General features: G+C 41.1%; 1 protein-coding gene across 1 annotated transcript in view; it reads left to right on the top strand.

The window, feature by feature from the left end:
* The window catches only part of IGF1R (insulin like growth factor 1 receptor), a 261,977-nt gene that overhangs the window by 145,321 nt on the left and 97,109 nt on the right, over window positions 1-19,547 (top strand). The gene's annotated exons all lie outside the window — the stretch shown is intronic.

The following is a 19,547-nucleotide window of genomic DNA, read 5'->3' as shown; positions in this document are numbered from 1 at the left end:
GCCTAAACGCAGGTTTAGGAGTTTAATATTTAGGCACTCAAGAGGGGAAATGTTGGCCTAAGGTGGCACAGAAATTTTGGCCACCCTGTATGTTTTATCAGCATCTTTAACAGGTTGCATGGACCTTAGTTTTAAATGCTAGGAATTCAACCAAAGCTGTGTTCTGAAGTTGGCCTTTGTTTCTGGATAGTCCTTACTACTGTGAAGCTGATGGAGTGAGCAGCCCAAATGGCTTGCAATATATTTTGGCTGTCGCCATTTTCTATGCTTTCATTTTACTTCATTCTCTCTCCCATTTCTCTTTGGGTTATAAGCTGCAGTGACACCACTTGCAGACATTTCCACAGAAGAGTGACACAGCTGACAATTATCCAGTCACTGGGTGAATTGGCTGAGTGCCACAAGATTGCTCAAATGTTTTCTCTCTCCTAAACTTTGCCTTACCTTAGGGCATAACTGTTCTCTGGAAGGGCCGGGCCCCATGGTTGCTTCAACTAACACTGTGAGAAGAGTGAACAATGTGTAAATAACTATATATGCTGATCATATTGTCCATAGTTCTGTCCCATGTTTGCAACCTGTTTGAAGGTTCCCGGCTGCAGTCCCATGTTGCTCAGTGACACACGGTACTGTGTTTGACAGAGTCACTGTTTTGCTTTACTTTGGTGAGAGCTGCTGTTTCCAGAAAAGAACTTTTTTTCTCTTTCTGTTCTGCAGGTGTTATGCAAATAGATAATTAAACTGTATTCTTCAAAGAAGATGGTAAACAGGGAGTCTGTTATTTTAAATGCATATTTTGAAAGCCACCATATAGCATGTTGATGCACTTGAAGGGTGTTTGCCTGTAGAGGGGGTGATGATTGCTTTAATTCATGTTTTTTTAAGATTTCTGTTTAGCACTTGTGTTTTGCTATGTAGAATCTAATAAATATTATTTGACCCCCCCCAAAAATCATAAATCTTGAGGACTCCATGCTGTTTTGGAATGTTCTGTGGCTTTTACACCTTTTAACATGTACCAGTTATGACCTTAAAAGAGGGCAGTTATATTGGCATTAGCCCACTGGAAATTTCTTCCTGAATGTGAATGTGCCAGAGACCAAAACCATTTCAAATGGACCAGAGATGACAACTGCCCTGTTATAAGCTCATAATGACTCGGGGAAACTCAATGCTGCTGCTTCACTTGCACCTTATTTGTGAATTATACTTAAAAAAGAAAATGAAGAAAAACAGCAAAAGGAAGTTGTCAATGCGTGTCAATACAGAGGGGATCTCATTAGTAGCACTGCAATTAAAATCAGCAAGTTGTAAACTCAGTTACAAGAGATCAGCATGTGGAACCTGATTTTCCCCTCTCCCCCAAATTATTAACATTCCAAATATTGACGTTAACACTGATTTTTATAATTGTTGTGCTTCATGAAAAGACACTTCATTTTTTTGAAAATAAAATTTCTTATGGGATAGCAAAGTTGTATCCTGGATTTACCTTAAGCAAGAGCCACTAAGCCACCTAGCTCTCTGAGTAGCAATTTTCTAAAGTCTTGTAGCTAGGAAGATTTTTCCTTAAAAGAGGGATGCTTGAATTTGTAACATTGTCAGGCAGGTGAGTGGCTTACTAAAAAATGTAATTTAGGGATTCCTTCCTTGTTTTATCGTGTACCTCACACATGTGTGGCACTGTGTATATATATCTGGATAGAGGTGGATAAATGTGCATATAGCTGTAATATTAATGCAATAACTTGCACAGCCTGCTTAAAATTGGAATCAACACTAAACAGAATGAGCACTGCCACAATTGTCAGTTACCTTGACTATCTTGACAAATATTCCAAGGTACGCAATCCATTGTAAAGTGCATTTATCGTGTTTACGAATTATTTGCAGACCATTTTCACCTTAGTGTGCATCATTTTAATTTTACAATAAGAGATCTTTGTCCATTTCTGTCTCTTGTGAGATTCTCTGTGGCATAGTATAATGAACCTGAGAATTGTTTCTGCAGAGTTCAGTGCCAGAATTCAATCCATAATGGTGGTCACTGAGCAATGTGCTGCTCACAGACACCTATCCTAGTCGAAAGCTAAAATGCACACATGCAGCAGTCAGACATTGGAACGTATTAAGAGTTTTGAGAGTTGAAGGCCCTACTTACTTGAGTGTAGTTGGCTTTTGAATTTTGATTCTGAATGGACTCAGAATCTCAAATTGCTGGTTGGTAGTCCATATTGAAGCCTGTGCTTCCCCGTCTACACTATTATTGTTACCCATGCTAGCTAGAGTAATGCAAGCATGGATGTGCCTACCCATGCTACAATCATCCCTTCTCTTGCAGCATAAGACCTACTCTAAGATTCATGACTAAGGTTGGCAAAAAATTTTCTATCAAAATTGTTTTTCAATGGAAAATTGGATTTTCAGCTAAATGAAACTTTTCGCAAAGTGTCGGCTTTCCACAGAAAATATCAACTTTTCATTGAAAAACTGAACACCTGAAAACTGTAAAGATTTTGACCATAAACTGAAAACTTCTAGCTGAAACATGAGCATTTCAATTTTGAAAATGCTGGCTTCAGCGCATCATGAGATTTGTAGTTCAGATGCCTCATGCCCTCATTCTTCTCTATAGGCAGGGGTTCCTCACCTGGACTACATCTCCTATGATGCACTGTGACGATGGGTCTCTCATGGTGAACCAGGGCTACTCAGCAAGTGGGAAGGCTGGTGCATCCCAGGAAATGTCCAGACAGGGAGCCTGTTTTTGTTGCATCTTGTGTTGAGTTAAGTCTACTGTGTTCGGTAGATTTGTCAGCTCTTATTTGGGACAGAATCTATTTTATAGCACTGTTTATTTACATTGTATTTATGTGAGTATCAAATAATCATACACTTGCAAATAGCTTACATTTAAGTAGCACCTTTAATTAGAGGACGTCACAGCTGTTTGCAACCAATTAATTAGTTTCTCAACACCTATGTATGTGTTCGGTGAGGTTTTATTTCTGTTTCATGTTATGGGAAACATAAGCACATAGGTTATGACTTGACCAATGTGTTATAGGAAGTCATTGAGTTAGGAATCCTGACTTTAGACACTAGGCCATGCCGCCACTATTACAGATTAAGTAAATAAGTAATCACTTTTTATATCAAAAGAAATAAAGATCCATGTCCATGAGCCATGTAAATTCAGTTCCATGTGAGTTTTTAAAATGTGGATTCTTAATATTAGTAATTCAAATTATTACTTGGATCAAAGAACGGTAAAGATATTTCCATTTGTTTGTAATGGGTCTTCTCAAATTAGAAACTGTTTAGTGAATGAGGGAGTCTCCCGTTGAGTTCAACAGATGAGACCAAAGACCGATTTTGGACCTGCAGCTCTGTCTGCAAGTGCCACAGTTGAAGACAGTTATAGATGAATGTGTGCTGCTTTTAGCTTTATCCCTCGTGTCTCTCCTTGGTTGCAAGCTGTTGAAATCTGTCAGTTGAAGGTGTCAGAGCTGCCGCCATCGGGTCTTGTGATGGGCTAAGAGCTCCCAAGTGCTGAGGTCAACACTGCAAAACTGGAGGTTGGCTTTGAAAGCGTCTTCGTTATGCTTTCTTCGTCTGCCCCTAAAACAAGTTCCAGTCTCCAACTCTCCATAAAAGATGGTGAATATTATGTCATTAAAAAAAAAAAAAACCATTTTTTTGATTGTGCTGAAAACTATTGAGCATGCAGAGAACTCTCCTTTCGTGTTAATCAACAAATGTTAAGGTTTTGTCCTCTCTCCAAATACTAGAAGCAGATAGTCCAGGTTTTGAATTAGCTGTACACAAAATTGCGGTGTTGTAAATGAAGGCCTAATGCTTATTCTTGGATGTGGTCCCTTGTTTCTAAGTCAGATGAGAGCTGCAGATGCCGCTACTCAGGACCTGCGCTCAGACTTGTGAAGGGACTTGTCAGCTGCCATCCCTCTAGCCAGATAAGGACTGGTTTTGATTGGATCCAGAGTCTTACAGAGTGTTCAGCTAGAAGGATGCCAGGCACGGTGAGGCATCTAGATAGTTGCTGGGGAGTTTGAGAGAAACACTGGGGGTTATCCTCCATCTGAGTAAAAAAGAAACCCATCAAGTCAGTTGAGTTATAGGAGCACATCTTAAACTACTCCATTTTTTTGTTGTTGCACTCTTGGAACCCACCAATTGGCTAAGCAGGTTTTTTCTTTAAATGTTATCAAAGCAAATTTTTTTTACAGACCTATACCTATCTTCTATATGCCAATTGTCAGCCTAGACAAAATTTTCTAGGTCGTGTTATAAACTGCTGCGAGAAATAGGTTATTAATGGGAACACAAAGACCCATAACGATGGCATAATGAGAGGCAGCAATGAATTGCCCCTCTGAAGAGAAGATGCAGAGCCTCAAGGTAGAAAAACATATTTTAAAAAGGCACTATTTCAAAGGCTGAGGTTCTTTCTTAAAACAATTTAGTGCCAAAAGCTTAACCAGTTTTTCATAAACATGGTTGCCAGTTGCAGCCAAAACAAACAATTAGGGTCCTTAAATGAACCTAAGTATGGAATCATAGTTACTGAAGCAGACCGCTTAAAATTATAACTGTAGTTAAGTATGATTCCGAAAGCTAGAAGTCAGAGCAGGATCCATGTGGTTTAGGAGGCTTTTGTCTCTCCTCAGCCTTTCTTTTCATGGAGGTGTGCAAGGAGGGTGCTTTAGAAGCAAGATTTGACATAGGTCACCTATGGAGATGATCTAGCATAGTAACTAAGGTCAGTTATTCATCTTACAAAAGTGAGAAAGGGGCCAGTATTGACTGGATGTTCACACAAAGGTCAGGCATGTGAAATAACAAGGCATTTTGATCAATTTCTCCTTTCCAGTAGCTGATCTTCACGTACATGCCCCTGATTTCCAAGCCGCCTCTCACTCCAGGGTCGGTCTGCTCATTTCGGATTTTATCCAGAGCTCCCTGAACTCTCTGGAAAGATACCCATTGACTTCAATGGGTTGTGGATCAGCCCCACTTTGGGTACGTCTGTACGGCGATGGGGAGGGAGCCTCCAGCCCTGGAAGAGAGACGCACGCTAACGGTGTGGACATTGTGACTCAGGCTGCAGCTCGGGCACTCAGTCCCACCTGAGCCCCTAGTCTTGAGAGCCCGAGCTCCGGCCTGAGCCACTATGTCCATGCTGCTATTAGCCCTGCTAGTGTGAGTCTGTCTACCCAGGTTCACCCCCCATGGCAGTATGTAGACGTATCCTTTGTGAGCATCTCCATGAAAACACCTTTTTGGGGATTGGTGCCTTTCGTTCTGTCTGTGAGATACTTTAATTACTTTCCAAGATAGTGAGGGCTACGTGATAACACACACATTAAAGGGTTATCAGCATTGAGGTTTTGAGAGTGTTTTGTGTCAGAGAATATTGTTGTTTTCATGAAGGTTTAACAGGAATCCTCCCATCTTTCCCTCCTAAGTATTATTTATATTGCACCATAGAGCGTTATAACTTTCTTCCTTGTTGCAAGAATCTGGGTGAGTCTTCTGCAGCTTTGACAAAAACCTGACTTCCTCTCTCCCCTCCCCCTCAAATACCTCCTGTATTCCCTGCTTGAATTCTCTTTTGGTTGAAAATGGAAACTTAGAATCCTGCTATGTTATATCACTAAACCTTTAGTGAAATTTATTCAAAGAGTTAGGGGTTTAATCTTGAGTGTCCTGCCCAGATTCTGACCCAGTTCAGACAGAAATGGTGTTCTTCATTTCCCAGTCTATTGCTGATGCTTATTCTTGTCCTGCACCATTAAACTTTTCTGCTCCACCCAGAGATGGTTGCATTTCAGTGGGTGAAGCAATTTGTGGGCTTGTATTGTAGGCACATTGATATGAAAACTGTTACTCCCTGGTTTTCTACTGGTGTTAAAATAAGTACTAAAACAAGAAGGGAACTGGTGAACTTGGGCTGTTGTATAACTTGGCTGGCAGAATGAATGATGTCCTTTTACATCAAGATGCTGCCATTAGCAGGCTTAGAAATATCAACACTTGATTACAACTTTTTTCATGTGGAAGAACATTTTGAAATATGTTTTCTCTGTGGGTTGTTCATTTCATCAAGCGAACTTCCAGATTGCTGTGTTGAGCAAAATAGGGCTACAGATTTTTGTGAGTGTTCCTTCTGCTAAGAGGGCAAATTATTTAATCCAGTGAACAACCTCTTCACCTGGCGTGTTGACACCTGGAAACTAGCCGTAACCACAGTTTTGACATGATGTCCGGTATACTGCCAGTGTACCAGGTTGCTGTGAAGCATAGGACTCAACTGTTGTAAACCTGTGCTGCCTTTTCATTACGGGTCCGCTCTTAAAGTGGGAGTACCAAGAGGAGGAGATGTTGGCTTTATCCTTCCCTAACTGGCAATTATTTGTATTTTCAGATTGCCGCAAGAGATGGTAAGATTTTCAAGCTTGCGTTCTGTTAAAGTTAAGGCAAGAGGGAGGTTTTCTTGTTGATGCAGCTGCTGCCACTGCATTCTTGCATAGAGAAGTAGGTGTAGAAGACAAAGCTCCTATTAACATGCTATTGATGATCATGGGCAGAAATAAATGGTGGAAATAAATTGTTCTCCAGAATAATGTATGCTGGGAAGTCTTCACTTGCAGTTTTTTTTTTAAAAAAGGTCATGTAGCCTAATAAGATATTCAGGAGAACAAGCACCCAATATTCTGCTCACAACTCAAACACTGCAGTATTTATTACTTTGATTATTGTTTGTATTACAGTAGCATCTAAAAGCCCCAATGGAGATCAGGGCTCCTTTATGCTAGATACTGAACACACCCATACTGAGAAACAGTCCTTGCCTCAAAAAACCATATAGTTTAAATAGCCAGGTCAGGAAAAGGAAGTATTATTATTATACCCATTTTACGGATGGCAAAACTGACACACAGGCTAAATGATTTGCTTACGGTCACAGAGGAAGTCTGTGGCAGAGCAGGCAAGTAAGCCCACTTCTCCTGAGTTCCAGTGCAGTGCATTAACCATGAGGCCACCCTTTCTGAAGTAGAGGAGGGAATACCTTTTAGCTAAACGATTGCTAACTGAATGTCTGTAAGAGACAGTGCTTTGGTCCTTTTGGCTTTTACCATCTGTATTTTTAAGATGATGCAATAAAGCTGAGTGGCATCTATTGTTTTATATTCTAGAGCCTTTTTGGGCGGGGGTGGGGGGAAAGAGGGGTTCAGCTATGTTCCAGGGAACAGGATTGAGGGTTAGGAGAACTGGGCTACATTCTTGACTGTCACTGACTTTCTGTGGGACCTCATGCAAGTCACTTCACCTTCTGGTGTCTCAGTTTTCCTGCTGTAAAATAACACCTATGTTTTATGATGTTTTCAGATCTACAGATGAGATACATGTGTTTATATATTTTGCTTACACATAAAGTTTCATATATATGAAACAGTGCAAAAAGCAGCCGGGGGGAGGGTTGTCAGTCTCAGTCATGAGCTAATACACATTGGGCTTGCTGAAAAATGTCTTATAGTTTTGAACTCTGTAAGAAGCAGAATCCAAGTTGACCATTCCAAAATTTCACCTTAGCCTGTTTTTTTTTTAATTATTTATTCTATTGTTCTGATCCAGGAAATCATCCCCATCAGTTCCTGAAATGAATGGTCTGCAGTAAAGCAAAAACCCAGTCTTGATTGGGTAACTGACCCAAAGGCAATAAAGCAAATGGTCGGGTTTCATTGGGATTGCCACCAGCTATGGCTACACCAGAGAACTTACAGCGACGCAGCTGCAGTTCTCGAGTGTAGCTGCTGTAAGCCAATGGGAGAGCGCCTTCCCATCAATTTCATGAATCCACCCCCAACGAACGTTGGTAGCTGGATCGGTGGGAGAAGCTCTCCCGTCAACATAGCGCTGTCCACACCAGCGCTTACATCGGTGTAACTAATGTTGCTTGGGGGTGGCTTATTCACGCCCCTGAGTGACACAAGTTATACAGACAGAAGTGATAGTAGCCGTAGCTATGGTGTTTCGCTGCTCTGCCTGCTCTCCTCTTATGAGCAATAGGGGACACTGGAAACAAGCATCCAGCTCTAGGAGGTACCAGGAAAACATTTCAATACCCATATGCACAAAGGGGTGGGTGGAGCTGAGGATTGTTCACATCCGCAAAAGAAAACAAAGTTTGTGAGGCTAATTTTAGATCTACCAACCTGAACAAGACCCTTCTTAACACGGTGAAGAAGTAAGGCTATGTCCACACGGCACTTCCATTGTTAAAACTTTTGTTGCTCGGGGTGTGAAAAAAACACCTTCCTGGACAACAGAAGTGTTAACGACGACAAGCGCTGGTGTGGACGGTGCTTCGTCGGCGGGAGATGCTTTTCCACAGACGAACCTCTGCCGCCCCTCATCCGGGGTGGTTTTATTTTGTCGTCAGGAGAGCTCCCTGTTCCAGCACAGCTGCGCTGTTGTAAGATGCACAGTGTACGTAGCCTAATGGTAACTCTACATCATAAATGCCTCATCGAGAAAAGAGGTATTGCTGGCTCTTTTATTTCGTAATACTAAGGCTCCCACGGATGTGCCCTGGTTATCTAACTTTAGCATAGAACAATCCGTGGAAGCCTAAAGATCGCCTCAGTGGACTCCCAGGAAGCATTGTGAGACAGATCAGCTGGCTGTGCAGTCAGTTAACTATAAACAAAATATTTGTCTTTAAACATGAAGTCCAGAGGGAGTGCGCTAGTGAGAGGAAATATTAGCAGTCCTCTTTAAAGTGAGAGTTAAACAACATTGGTGTTCTTTCAAACACAACCATCTTCTTTTCTGCATTTTTAAAAACTTATCCCTACATTTGGAATGCACTTGAGTTAAACCTGCTGCATGTTCATGCTTGTTGCATTGCTGTTGTATTTTTTTAGCTGGAACCACTTTCCCAGAATTCAGTAGTCAAGAACTTCTAGTTTCAGTGTCTAAACACTGCTGGAGAAAATATTGCTAGATCAGTGCTTCTCAAAGTCGGGCCGTCGCTTGTTCAGGGAAAGCCCCTGGCGGTCCGGGTCGGTTGTTTACCTGCCACGTCCGCAGGTTCAGCCGATCGCGGCTCTCACTGGCCGCAGTTTGCTGCTCCAGGCCAATGGGATCTGCTGGAAGGTTGAGGTGGCAGGAAGAGCTATGTTTGCTGTTTCCCCTGAGAAACACCAGTGGCTGTGTGAGACTTCATTTGGCTGGAAATGCAAGGGGTATCTTCAAAGCCCATCATTTTGGACTGATAGTGCCTCTTGGAATGACAGGCAGCAGAGACCAGTCAGTGGCCAAGTGACTTCATCCTTCCTTCCAGTCCACCTCTTTATCTCTGACTGGAATTGCCCTGTACTCATTGTGCCTTAGCAAGGGAAATGGAGCATCATGCTTCTTTCTAAAAGGTTTGTTTCCTTATTTAATTTCCTGGCATTACTGAGGGTGGGGGAAAGGGTTGCCTTGCCTCCAGTGCTTGTAGAGATGGCATCTCTTCTTGAGAGATTACCGTATATACTCGTTCATAAGCCGAATATTTTTGGTAAAAAAGTGACTCATCAAAGAGTGGGGGTCGGCTTATAAACGGGTCTACACCAAAATTTGATGATTTTAAACTCTATGGAATCATTGAATTGAATATCTAATATAGGGGTAGGCAACCTATGATACATGAGCCAAAGGCGGCACGCAAGCTGATTTTCAGTGGCACTCACACTGCCTGGGTCCTGGCCACCGGTCCAGGGGGCTCTGCACTTTAATTTAATTTTAAATGAAGATTCTAAAACATTTTAAAAACCTTATTTACTTTACATACAACAATAGTTGAGTTATATATTATAGACTTATAGAAAGAGACCTTCTAAAAATGTTAAAATGTATGACTGGCATGCGAAACCTTAAATTAGAGTGAATAAATGAAGACTCGGCACACCACGTCTGAAAGGTTGCCAACCCCTGATCTAATACATGGTCGTTTTGTTTACCTGGAGGGTCTGCAGGCATGGAGCCCCTCAGCTCCCTGTGGCCACGGATCGCCGTTCCCAGCCAATGGGAGCTGCGGCAAGTGGCACCAGCAGCGCTAGAGGTGGCTGCATCTCCGTGATGGTGAAGCAGTCCCTACACACACAATCAGTGAAGATCTAGTGCTGTTTTAAGATAAGGGAACCATATACAAATGAATATATTTACTAAGCTCTAACCTGGTTACCTAAGTCCTGCCAATTGTAAAGCATTACAAGGTGACAAGCATCCAAGGAAGACAAGGGTGTTGCAGAGAAGCTAAATGAGTTCTTTGCATCGGTCTTCACTGCAGAGGATGGGTCCTCAGATTCCCACACCTGAGCCATTCTTTTTAGGTGACAAAGTTGAGGAACTGTCTCAGATTGAGATGTCAGTAGAGGAGGTTTTGGAGCAAATTGATAAATTAAGTTACGAGGAACAGATGGGGTTCACCCAAGAGTTCTGAAGGAACTGAGATATGAAATTGCAGAACTACTAACTCTGATATGTAATCTATTGCTTAAATCAACCTCTGTACCGGATGACTGGTGGATAGCTAATGTAACACTGATTTAAAAAAAAAAAAAAAGGGGGGGGGGGGAGGAACGGGATGATCCTGGCAATTGCTGGCCAGTAAGCCTGACTTCTATACCAGGCAAATTGGTTGAAACTATAGTAAAGAAAAGAATTATCAGACATAGATGAACTTGATATGTTGGGGAAGAGTGAACACGGCTTTTGTAAAGGGAAATCGTGCCTCATCAAATGTGTACAAGGGTGATCCAGTGGATATAGTGTACTTGCACTTTCCAAAAGCCTTTGACAAAGTCCCTCACCAAAGGCTCTTAAGCGAAGTAAGGAGTCATGGGATAAAAGGGAAAGTCCTCTCATGGATCAGTAGCTGGTCAGAAGATAAGAAACAAAGGGTAGGAATAAATGGTTAGTTTTCACAGTGGAGAGAGGTAAATTGCAGGGTCTCCCACGGGTCTGTACTGGGACCAGTGCTGTTCAACATATTCATAAATGATCTGGAAAAAGGAATAAACAGTGAGGTGATGGTTTGCAGATAGTATAAAATTCAAAGCAGACTGTGAAGAGTTACAAAGGGATCTCACTAAACTGCGTGCCTAGGCAAGAAAATGGCAGATGACATTCAGTGTTGATAAATGCGAAGTAATTTACATTGGAAAACATAATCCCAGCCATACATACAAAATGATGTGATCTAAATTAGCTGTTACCACTCAAGAAAGAGATCTTGGAGTCATCCTGGATAGTTCTCTGAAAACATCTGCTCAGTGTGCAGCAGCAGTCAAAAAAGCTGAATATTAGGAACCTTTAGGAAAGGGATAGATGAAAAACAGAAAATATCATCATGCCACTATATAAATCCATGGTATTCCCACACCTTGAATACTGCATGCAGTTCTGATTGCCCTACCTCAAAAAAAGATACTTTAGAATTGGAAAAGGAACACAGGAGGGCAACAAAAATGATTAAGGGTATGGAACAGCTTCTATGTGAGGAGAGATGAACAAAGACTGGGACTGTTCAGCTTGGTAAAGAGATGACTGAGGGGAGGTCTGATAAAGGTCTAAAATCATGAATGGTGTGGAGAAAGTGAATAAGGAAGTGTTATTTACCCCTTTACATAATACAAGAACCAGGGGACACCCAATGAAATTAATAGGCAGCAGGTTTAAAACAAACTTAAGGAAGTACTGCTTCATACAACATATTGTCAACCTGTGAAATTCGTTGCCAGATGTTGTGAAAGCCAAAAGTATAAATGGGTTCAAAAAAGAATATTAGATAAATTCCTGGAGGATAGGTCCATCAATAGCTATTAGCCCAGGTGGTCAGGGATGCAACTCCATGCTCTGGGTGTCCCTGAACCACTGAGTGCCAGAAGCTGGGACTGGACAATAGGGGATGGATCACTCCATAAATTGCCCTGTTCTGTTCATTCCCTCTGAAGCATCTGCCAGCAGCCACTGCCAGAAGACATGATACTGGGCTAGATGGACCATTGGTCTGACCCAGTATGACTGTTCTGTTCCTTATATGAGCTATGACAATATTAATAAAAACAGTGATTTAGGAAGTACCAACCTTTATGACAAAGGGGAATGTATGCTATAAGACTTGATTATCAAGCATGGATTTCTGATTTTACTGTGAAACAGCACGGCGTTTCTATCTAGTTGCCATAGGCTTACCAGAGATAGTAATTCCCGACCCTGTACTGGAAAGTTATAAACCAGACATATGCTGAGGTTAGTACAAATGTGAATTTTATGTTGAGCTGTGTTTGCAGTTGTTTCAAAGAAACAAAATATCATGCATTTCCTATTCTTGTTCATCCCACAGCCGACAGATGTTGCCCTGCTTGCTATGGTAGAGAGAGCCATGCGAGGGGCAGATTGAGATTTGGCAGCTCATGAGAAAATTCTTGAAATACTTACTTTTTTTTTTTTTTTGTAAAGCAGCGTTTTCATTTTGTTTAGTAAATGGTTGGTGAGTTGGGCGCTTTAACATACAGGAGCAAACAAATGACTGGAATGGTATAGAGGCCAAATGTCCAGCTACTAATATTGGGCTAGTACTTTGTGGTCATTGCTATGGTAGTTTTTTTTTTTCTCCAAGGGGAAAGATGAGCTGCTGCTTTTCTTTGACACGTGGTGCCAGTGACACAGAGCATGTAAATAATAATAAACTTGTTCTCCCACCTTGGTAGTTTAAATAAAACATACTTTCCCCCACACCTAAACACACATGCTTACCCGCCACATGTTTGCTTTATTAACTTGAGCTGACTTTGTGCTCAGAAGAGTTTGCGTCTGGACATGCTCTCTTTCACAAGGTGGATGCTCTCACTTTTAGGCCATTTTAGTGCCTGAATAAGAGGGCCGTGGTCCCTTCCCCCCCTTGAATATTCAGAGGAGTAGGTCAGACTTCTTAAATAGGAAGTGCCCCAGTGTAGTGCCTAAAATGACCTTCTTAGGAAATGCCATACATGCTGCAGCACATACCTTCCTGCTGATCGCTTCTCCTGCATAGAAGGGGCAGTGGGGTGCAAAGTAGCCTGGGAAACCAAACGGAAATTCTTGTGTACAAAGGAGGCTCAGAATTCCACGGTGTACACACAGGTCTTTCTGCCTTCCATCTTTAAATTTTTTTTCTTTGCACTGTAATCAGAGGAAACTTTTCCCATTAATAATTTTACTGTGGGTGGAGGGAAGGGAAAAGAGAAGCATCTATTGTTTAATGGAGAGTCAAGGCCTTGGGCAGCAAATGGGCCATTGGTTGGCTGAAATACCAGTTGTGGGACCTGGAGTAGGAGCAAGAGGAATATGTACAAAAACAAACTTTACCTGCTGGTGTAACAATCTCCTTTGTTTACCTGAACTTGGGCAGTTGGAGGTGCTTGTTTTTCCTGAAGGACAATGAACTGTAGTGTTACAATTATAAAAGGATGATGTCATTTATGTTTTAACAGTGTTTGTTTGTGGGGTGCTTTTTTTTTTTTTTTTCCAGCTTATAGGACATGGCATTATTTTTCTAAAGCCAAAATCAAAACGGTCAGTTGAAGGCAGAAACAGGCCTCAGGCAATGCTGTTTCTTCTGGCAGCAAGAGACAAAGATCCTTGTTCTTTAGGCCAGTTTTTGTGTGCGTTCCAGAACAATAATAATAATAAAAAAAAAAATCCGTGTATTTGAAATTAAGAAGCATTCATTACAGCAGCATGTTAATAGAGCTATAGTTAAAATTGTTTTGCTCCTTCCTTTATATACGTTCGTTATTGAGGGGCTTTTAATTGTCATAAAAATTACTCCATATTTACACTTGGCAGAGAGAAAGGTAGGGATGTGGGGGTGTGTGTGTAAAATTTTGAAGAAGCTCAGTTCTGCTGTTGTGGAATTATACAAATAAAAATGAGAGAGGAGAAATTTAGAAAAGGTTGAAGTACTCTTTCCTCCCTTCATCGTTTCTGTCTCCCATATCAAGTGTTATACAGAGCTCACAGCCTTTAAGGTAGTAAAGCGGTCATGCTTTGCCCATTAGCTTGTCAAACACCTCTTAGCATATCTAGTAATTCTAGATTCCTCGAAATATCCTTAATATTTTTTCACCTTTGCACTTGCTGTGCATGTGTTGACCAGTTACTAGCCCACCAGGATGGCAGTTGGTTGATGCACAAAATGTCTGCCCAGCAAAAGAAGAATTGAGATTTTACTTAGCTACAGTTAAACAGGGGCATGTATATTAATTATTGTTAAGAGAAGTAGAAGAATTCTGTTTTTCCACGGTTTTAATTTTTTGTTGTGCTGCGTTAATCTCGAACATTGACTATTTGTTTTGGGTGTCTTTGATTTGCCCCTATTCCGACTCTCCCCAACTTATATCTCAAGATAGAAAATGTGACATCTCTTACCAATGTGAACTTGAGCAGTGCTCTTTTTTGTTGTTTTTGTGTTTTTGTTTTGTTGTTGTTGCATGAACTGTAACTTTAGCATCCACATGCAATCTATTTTTTAATGTTGTAACTTATCAGAAGAGTGATGTCAATGAACGGGATTCAGCAATATGTAAAAGATATTTGCCTCCCTATCACACTGATGATATAGGGGCACCTGTCTTAATGGGAAAAGGAAAGATTTTTATTGATGCTTCTAATTTTTGTGGGCAGTTGAGATTTAAAATGCTTACTCCTCTTCTTCCACAGTGGAATCTTTATTATTTTAAAGTAAATAATCGTGTTTTAAAATAGTGTTTCCCAGAGGAAATTAACTCTGGCTATAGTTAAGTGCTCTGTCAACAGTACTGCATTGTCATAATAGCAGGAAAGGAAAGACCCATTATCATTATCTAAACTAGGCAAAGCTAACACTGAAGAAATTCCCATGAATAGGACTTTCTGTTCCCTCCCTTTTTTTTGCACGGATGGGTCTGTTTGTTTTTGATTAAACATTAATCAGAAATCAATTTATGACTCTTTGTAAGTGTCATTAGATAATTCTCTCTTTATCCATGGTAAATAAAAATATTTATCAAACGTGAACAAACAGCAGTATTGGCTGGAGTTGAGTTTAAAAATAGACAAAACCAGTATTTGGAGGTATGGTTATTAAAATTACAGATTGTGTAATGTGATGCTTTCTTGATGTATAGAAAGGTGGTAAAATAGTTTGTGCAAGGGAGGGAATTCCAGAAGAATTAAAACTCTAATCTCTGAAAGATCAAGAAAATATGATTTCATGGAATCATTTCTGTAGCATAAATCATCCTGTTTTATGAGTAGGGAGGGGATTCCTGAATAGAGATAATGTGTAACCTTGAAGATTATGGAAAATTAGGACAGCCCACAGAGTACTGGGCACTGAATACTGTGATTCAGCTCAGGGATGCTATCATCTAGCCTGACTGCTCTAACAAACCAGTTTGTTTTCAGTACAGATATTAGTTTGGAGATCACTGAGGAGATGCCGTCATAACCTTCATGCTGATATTTTCCACTTTTAGACTGGTTTACCAAACCACTCCAGGTAGGAGTCCTTATTGTAGAAGTACTGTTTTGGATATGTAACGGCAACAAAAGGGATCTCTTACTGCTTGAGGCTAGAGTACAGAGGAATAAGATAAAAGTGTAAGCATTGCAAAGCAGCCAATTTTATATTCTTACTGCCAGGTTAGGATGTAGAAGTTGCTAGTGTAATTTCATTAGGAGTCGCAGAGCATAGAGAGTTGCATAACTGATCATGACTGAGCTTTCCAGCAAACGTATATTCTAGCCACTTGCTCCTGCGACCTGGATTTTTGGGGTCTCCTAGATTGGGATTAGAAATTAATTTATCTAGCCTGCTGTTTTGAAAAAGTCAGAGTTGAAGCAATTTCAGCTTGATCACTGTGGGAGTATGCAACTTTAATGTTTAACGTCTAACACCAAGAACCAGGGAAGAGGTAACTATAGGAGCTAAAATGGAACACTTGAATCTCAGTGCAGAGATGATTTCATTTTTTCTTTTCAGATCAGGTGCTTGCTCCAAATGTGTTTTAGTGGTGCTAGGACATGCTTGGGAGCAAGGTAGTGTCATTGTACTAAAATGATGGAGAACCATACCATCATAGTGGATTCTGTGTCAAATGGGATACGGGCAGAAGGAGGAATGAGGGTAAGTCGTCACTGCAGTTAGCCAGGGTGATCAGTGCCTGGGTTGAGAACAGCCACACTGCAAAGGCATACTCACCAGGGGGGAGGGATAGTTCAGTGGTTTGAGCATTGGCCTGCTGACCCCAGGGTTGTGAGTTCAATCCTTCAGGGGGCCTCTTAGGGATCTGGGGCAAAATCAGTACTTGGTCTGCTAGTGAAGGCAGGGGGCTGGACTCAATGACCTTTCAAGGTCTCTTCCAGTTCTAGGAGATAGGATATCTCCATTAATTAATTTATTTTTATTTATGCTGCACTTCCCCCCCGTGTGTGTTGCTGGGACTTTGGTTGCATATCCCATCGTTCTTTCATGCTGAAGCAAGCTGAACTGTTCTGATTTTTACTTAGTGAGTTGTAGGAAGGTATTGGAAGACTACCAGCACTTGTCCTCACTACAAAGTTGGTGGGTTACCAGCCAAAGTGAAACTGGCATCTGAGCTCCAAGCCATACACCAGCCGTGCCAACTAGTCAAGGTTGAAAGCATCACTGAACTCGAATGAGAACGTCTTCTGTGGGAACAGGAGGGGGATTAGGAGCAACACCCATGTAGGAGCTGAGGCTAATTCTACATTGACCGCACAGCCTGAGGCATTACTGCAGGAAGAAATGTTGTTGCTCAGTTACAGCCTGTAACCAGTTTCTTGGGAGTGATCCCTTTAGCATGCCGGATCCCCAAGGATCCACACAGTTCCATAGGGGCAGGCCCATGGCTCCATGACTCCAAAACTGGGCTTTCAGGCGCCAGCCATCCCTGTCTATCTCCGTGTCTCTCTGTAGTGAATCCTGCCAAGCCAGACTCCTGAAGGAGACTTGTTCCGACCCCTTCAGGGTGCAGTGCTTTCAGTATCTGCAGTGACCCTAGGTAGCCTTTTCCAAAAAAAAAAAAAAAAAAAAAAGGGGAAATAATTTGTTGGTCACCTGGCATACAGAATCTGAAAGTCCTTAAGTTAGCAGAGAGAAACAAAAGTTAAGACATAGCTGAGATTGGCCCAACCCCAGGGCTCCCTTGAGCCATGCTAGTATAGGAACCATCTCTGCTTCTTCTGTCTATCCCTGTTCCTTTGTCTCAGTCCCAGGTCAAAGGCTGAGGCCCTGTTTCTCTGTGGGGTCTGCTCTTAACACAGCTATGCACCTTTTCCCTTTGTCCTCCAGCTCGGGGACTTTGCTCTACTTCTCTGCAGAGAGGTGAGGAAAAATCTCCTTCCTCTTCACTGTTGGTCACTAGGTATGAATATCCTGAAAATTGGGATGTCCATTCTCTCTACTGGATCTTCCATTCACATGTGTAGACTTCAATCAATTTGTTAATGTCACTGGTCTCCAACCAGGCAGCTACAGGAGTCCAGCACACCTTATCCCTTCCCTTTACATTCAGGTCAAAGTAGTACACAGCCCAGAGGGAAACTGAGGCACGCATAGGAATCATAAAACTATTACCAAAATTCCTACATTCAGCACAATAGTGCCCTGTTTATTTTTCTTACCATCCAGCTATTATATTAGCAACTCTTTTTTTTAAAAAACCGTTGGATTACCTGCTACTGTTGTTTTTCGGGAGTTGGTGCGTGGGAGGCAATTTCAAAATGTTGATGTGACGCAATCATTGGAGCCATAATTGTGTTAAGATTTTGGTCATGTTTACAGCTGGGATGGGGTTGGGGGGATGGCACGTATTAATTAGCGAGCGCCTTTGACATCAACGAATCTTCTCTGTGCAATTTTTGTAATGGTAAAGAGCTTCAAAAGGGTTTGTCTTGATCAGAAACATGTCAGTCATCAGGCTGTTGAGCTGGTAAGTTTAACAAGGCTTCCAATTGCGCCTGGTGTGTGAGATTGCCTCTTCCCTGTAGCTCTTTTAGGTAGCTAGCTATTTTTAAAGTAGGTTATCTTCAAAGATGTCACCTTTGGTTTATTCAGTACAATGCAAAATAACAAAGTTGTGTTAAATTAGAAATAAATTTCCTGAGTTTGAGGTTTAGAGTAGATATTCTGGCTTAGTGGGTTGGTATGGAGTTAAGATGGTTGCTTTATTTCAGTATATTTTGTTCAGAAGTCATTTCCCCCAGTTACCTTTTGCCTCAGATGACATCAGGAAACGAGATACAGAAATGTTGTCTTTGTTGTTGTTAAGTATTGTATATATAAATTTTTAAAAGGTAGCCAGTTTGAAGACAAACTAGCCAAAAATTGGTCCTGACTTGTGGCCCCCACCTTTCCCCCCCATATAAATATATATTTTGGGAAGGGAAAGAATGAAGTGTCCATGTTGCCATATTGGTAATTCTTTATATTTGATAAATTTCAGACGTTAAAGGGATATAAGGACATTGTCAAGGCCATTTTTATTTTAAACTTTGTGTTAAGAAACCCAGGCATAGTTTGAGTCTTGGAGGCTCTAAAACAACAAGATAAATGAAACCCTTTTCCATTATGTAAAAAATTTAACTCTTGTTGGCGGCAGGATTTTGCCTTGGTATTCTAAGTCTTCCAGCACCTTTACTTAGTCCTGCTAAGCTAGAAATGAGCACTCACTTGAATGCAACAGCCAATACTCATCTGTTCTCTCATTTGGAGTAATCTGTGACTAAAGTCGATAATCTCTCACCTTTATGACCACTGTATATCTGTACATAAGTAATTTAGTAACAAGAGAAGATCCTTCTAGCAGTGTAGAAATTACATCTTGAGTAGTCTGTATGAGGGCCATACCCTTAGGTTACTATAGATCATTCTTTGATTTAACTAAACTCTTTGTGAAGATTGGAGATTAAGAGCATTGATTTGAAATTTACTGTAGAGTGGGGCGAAATCTGTGTATAGGGTTCATTTCAAACCAAATCAATATATGCATCTTGGAAATTAACTATGGAGAGAAGTCTTGACTGTGACACAAACTGGGACCTCTAGCTTTCAAAGCAGATGTTTATGCCATTGGGCTAAAGCCAGTTCAGTCTCTGGATTTGTCTTCACTACCAAGAAAAGGTGTTTTCACTGCAGGATAGCTAATGTGTATTAATTGTCTTTCTCTAGACCTTAGTGGAGAGAAGGCACCTGTAGCTTTTATCAGAAGGTAGCTAGGCGAGGTCTGCACTGTGTTGTGCGCTTGTCTGTCTTGCCAATTTAAAAAACATAGTAAGAGAACCAAAAAGGAGCCACTGTGGTTAAACAACAAAGTAAAAGAAGCAGTTAGAGGCAAAAAGGGATCCTTTAAAAAGTGGAAGATAAATCCTAATGAGGAAAATAGAAAAGAGCATAAACTCTGGCAAATGAAGTGTAAAAATATAATTAGAAA

Source organism: Terrapene carolina, unplaced genomic scaffold (genome assembly GCF_002925995.2).
Source record: "Terrapene carolina triunguis isolate 2854851 unplaced genomic scaffold, T_m_triunguis-2.0 Scaffold67, whole genome shotgun sequence".
NCBI classification, from domain to species: domain Eukaryota; kingdom Metazoa; phylum Chordata; order Testudines; family Emydidae; genus Terrapene; species Terrapene triunguis.
This window is presented reverse-complemented; position numbering and strand designations above follow the sequence as displayed.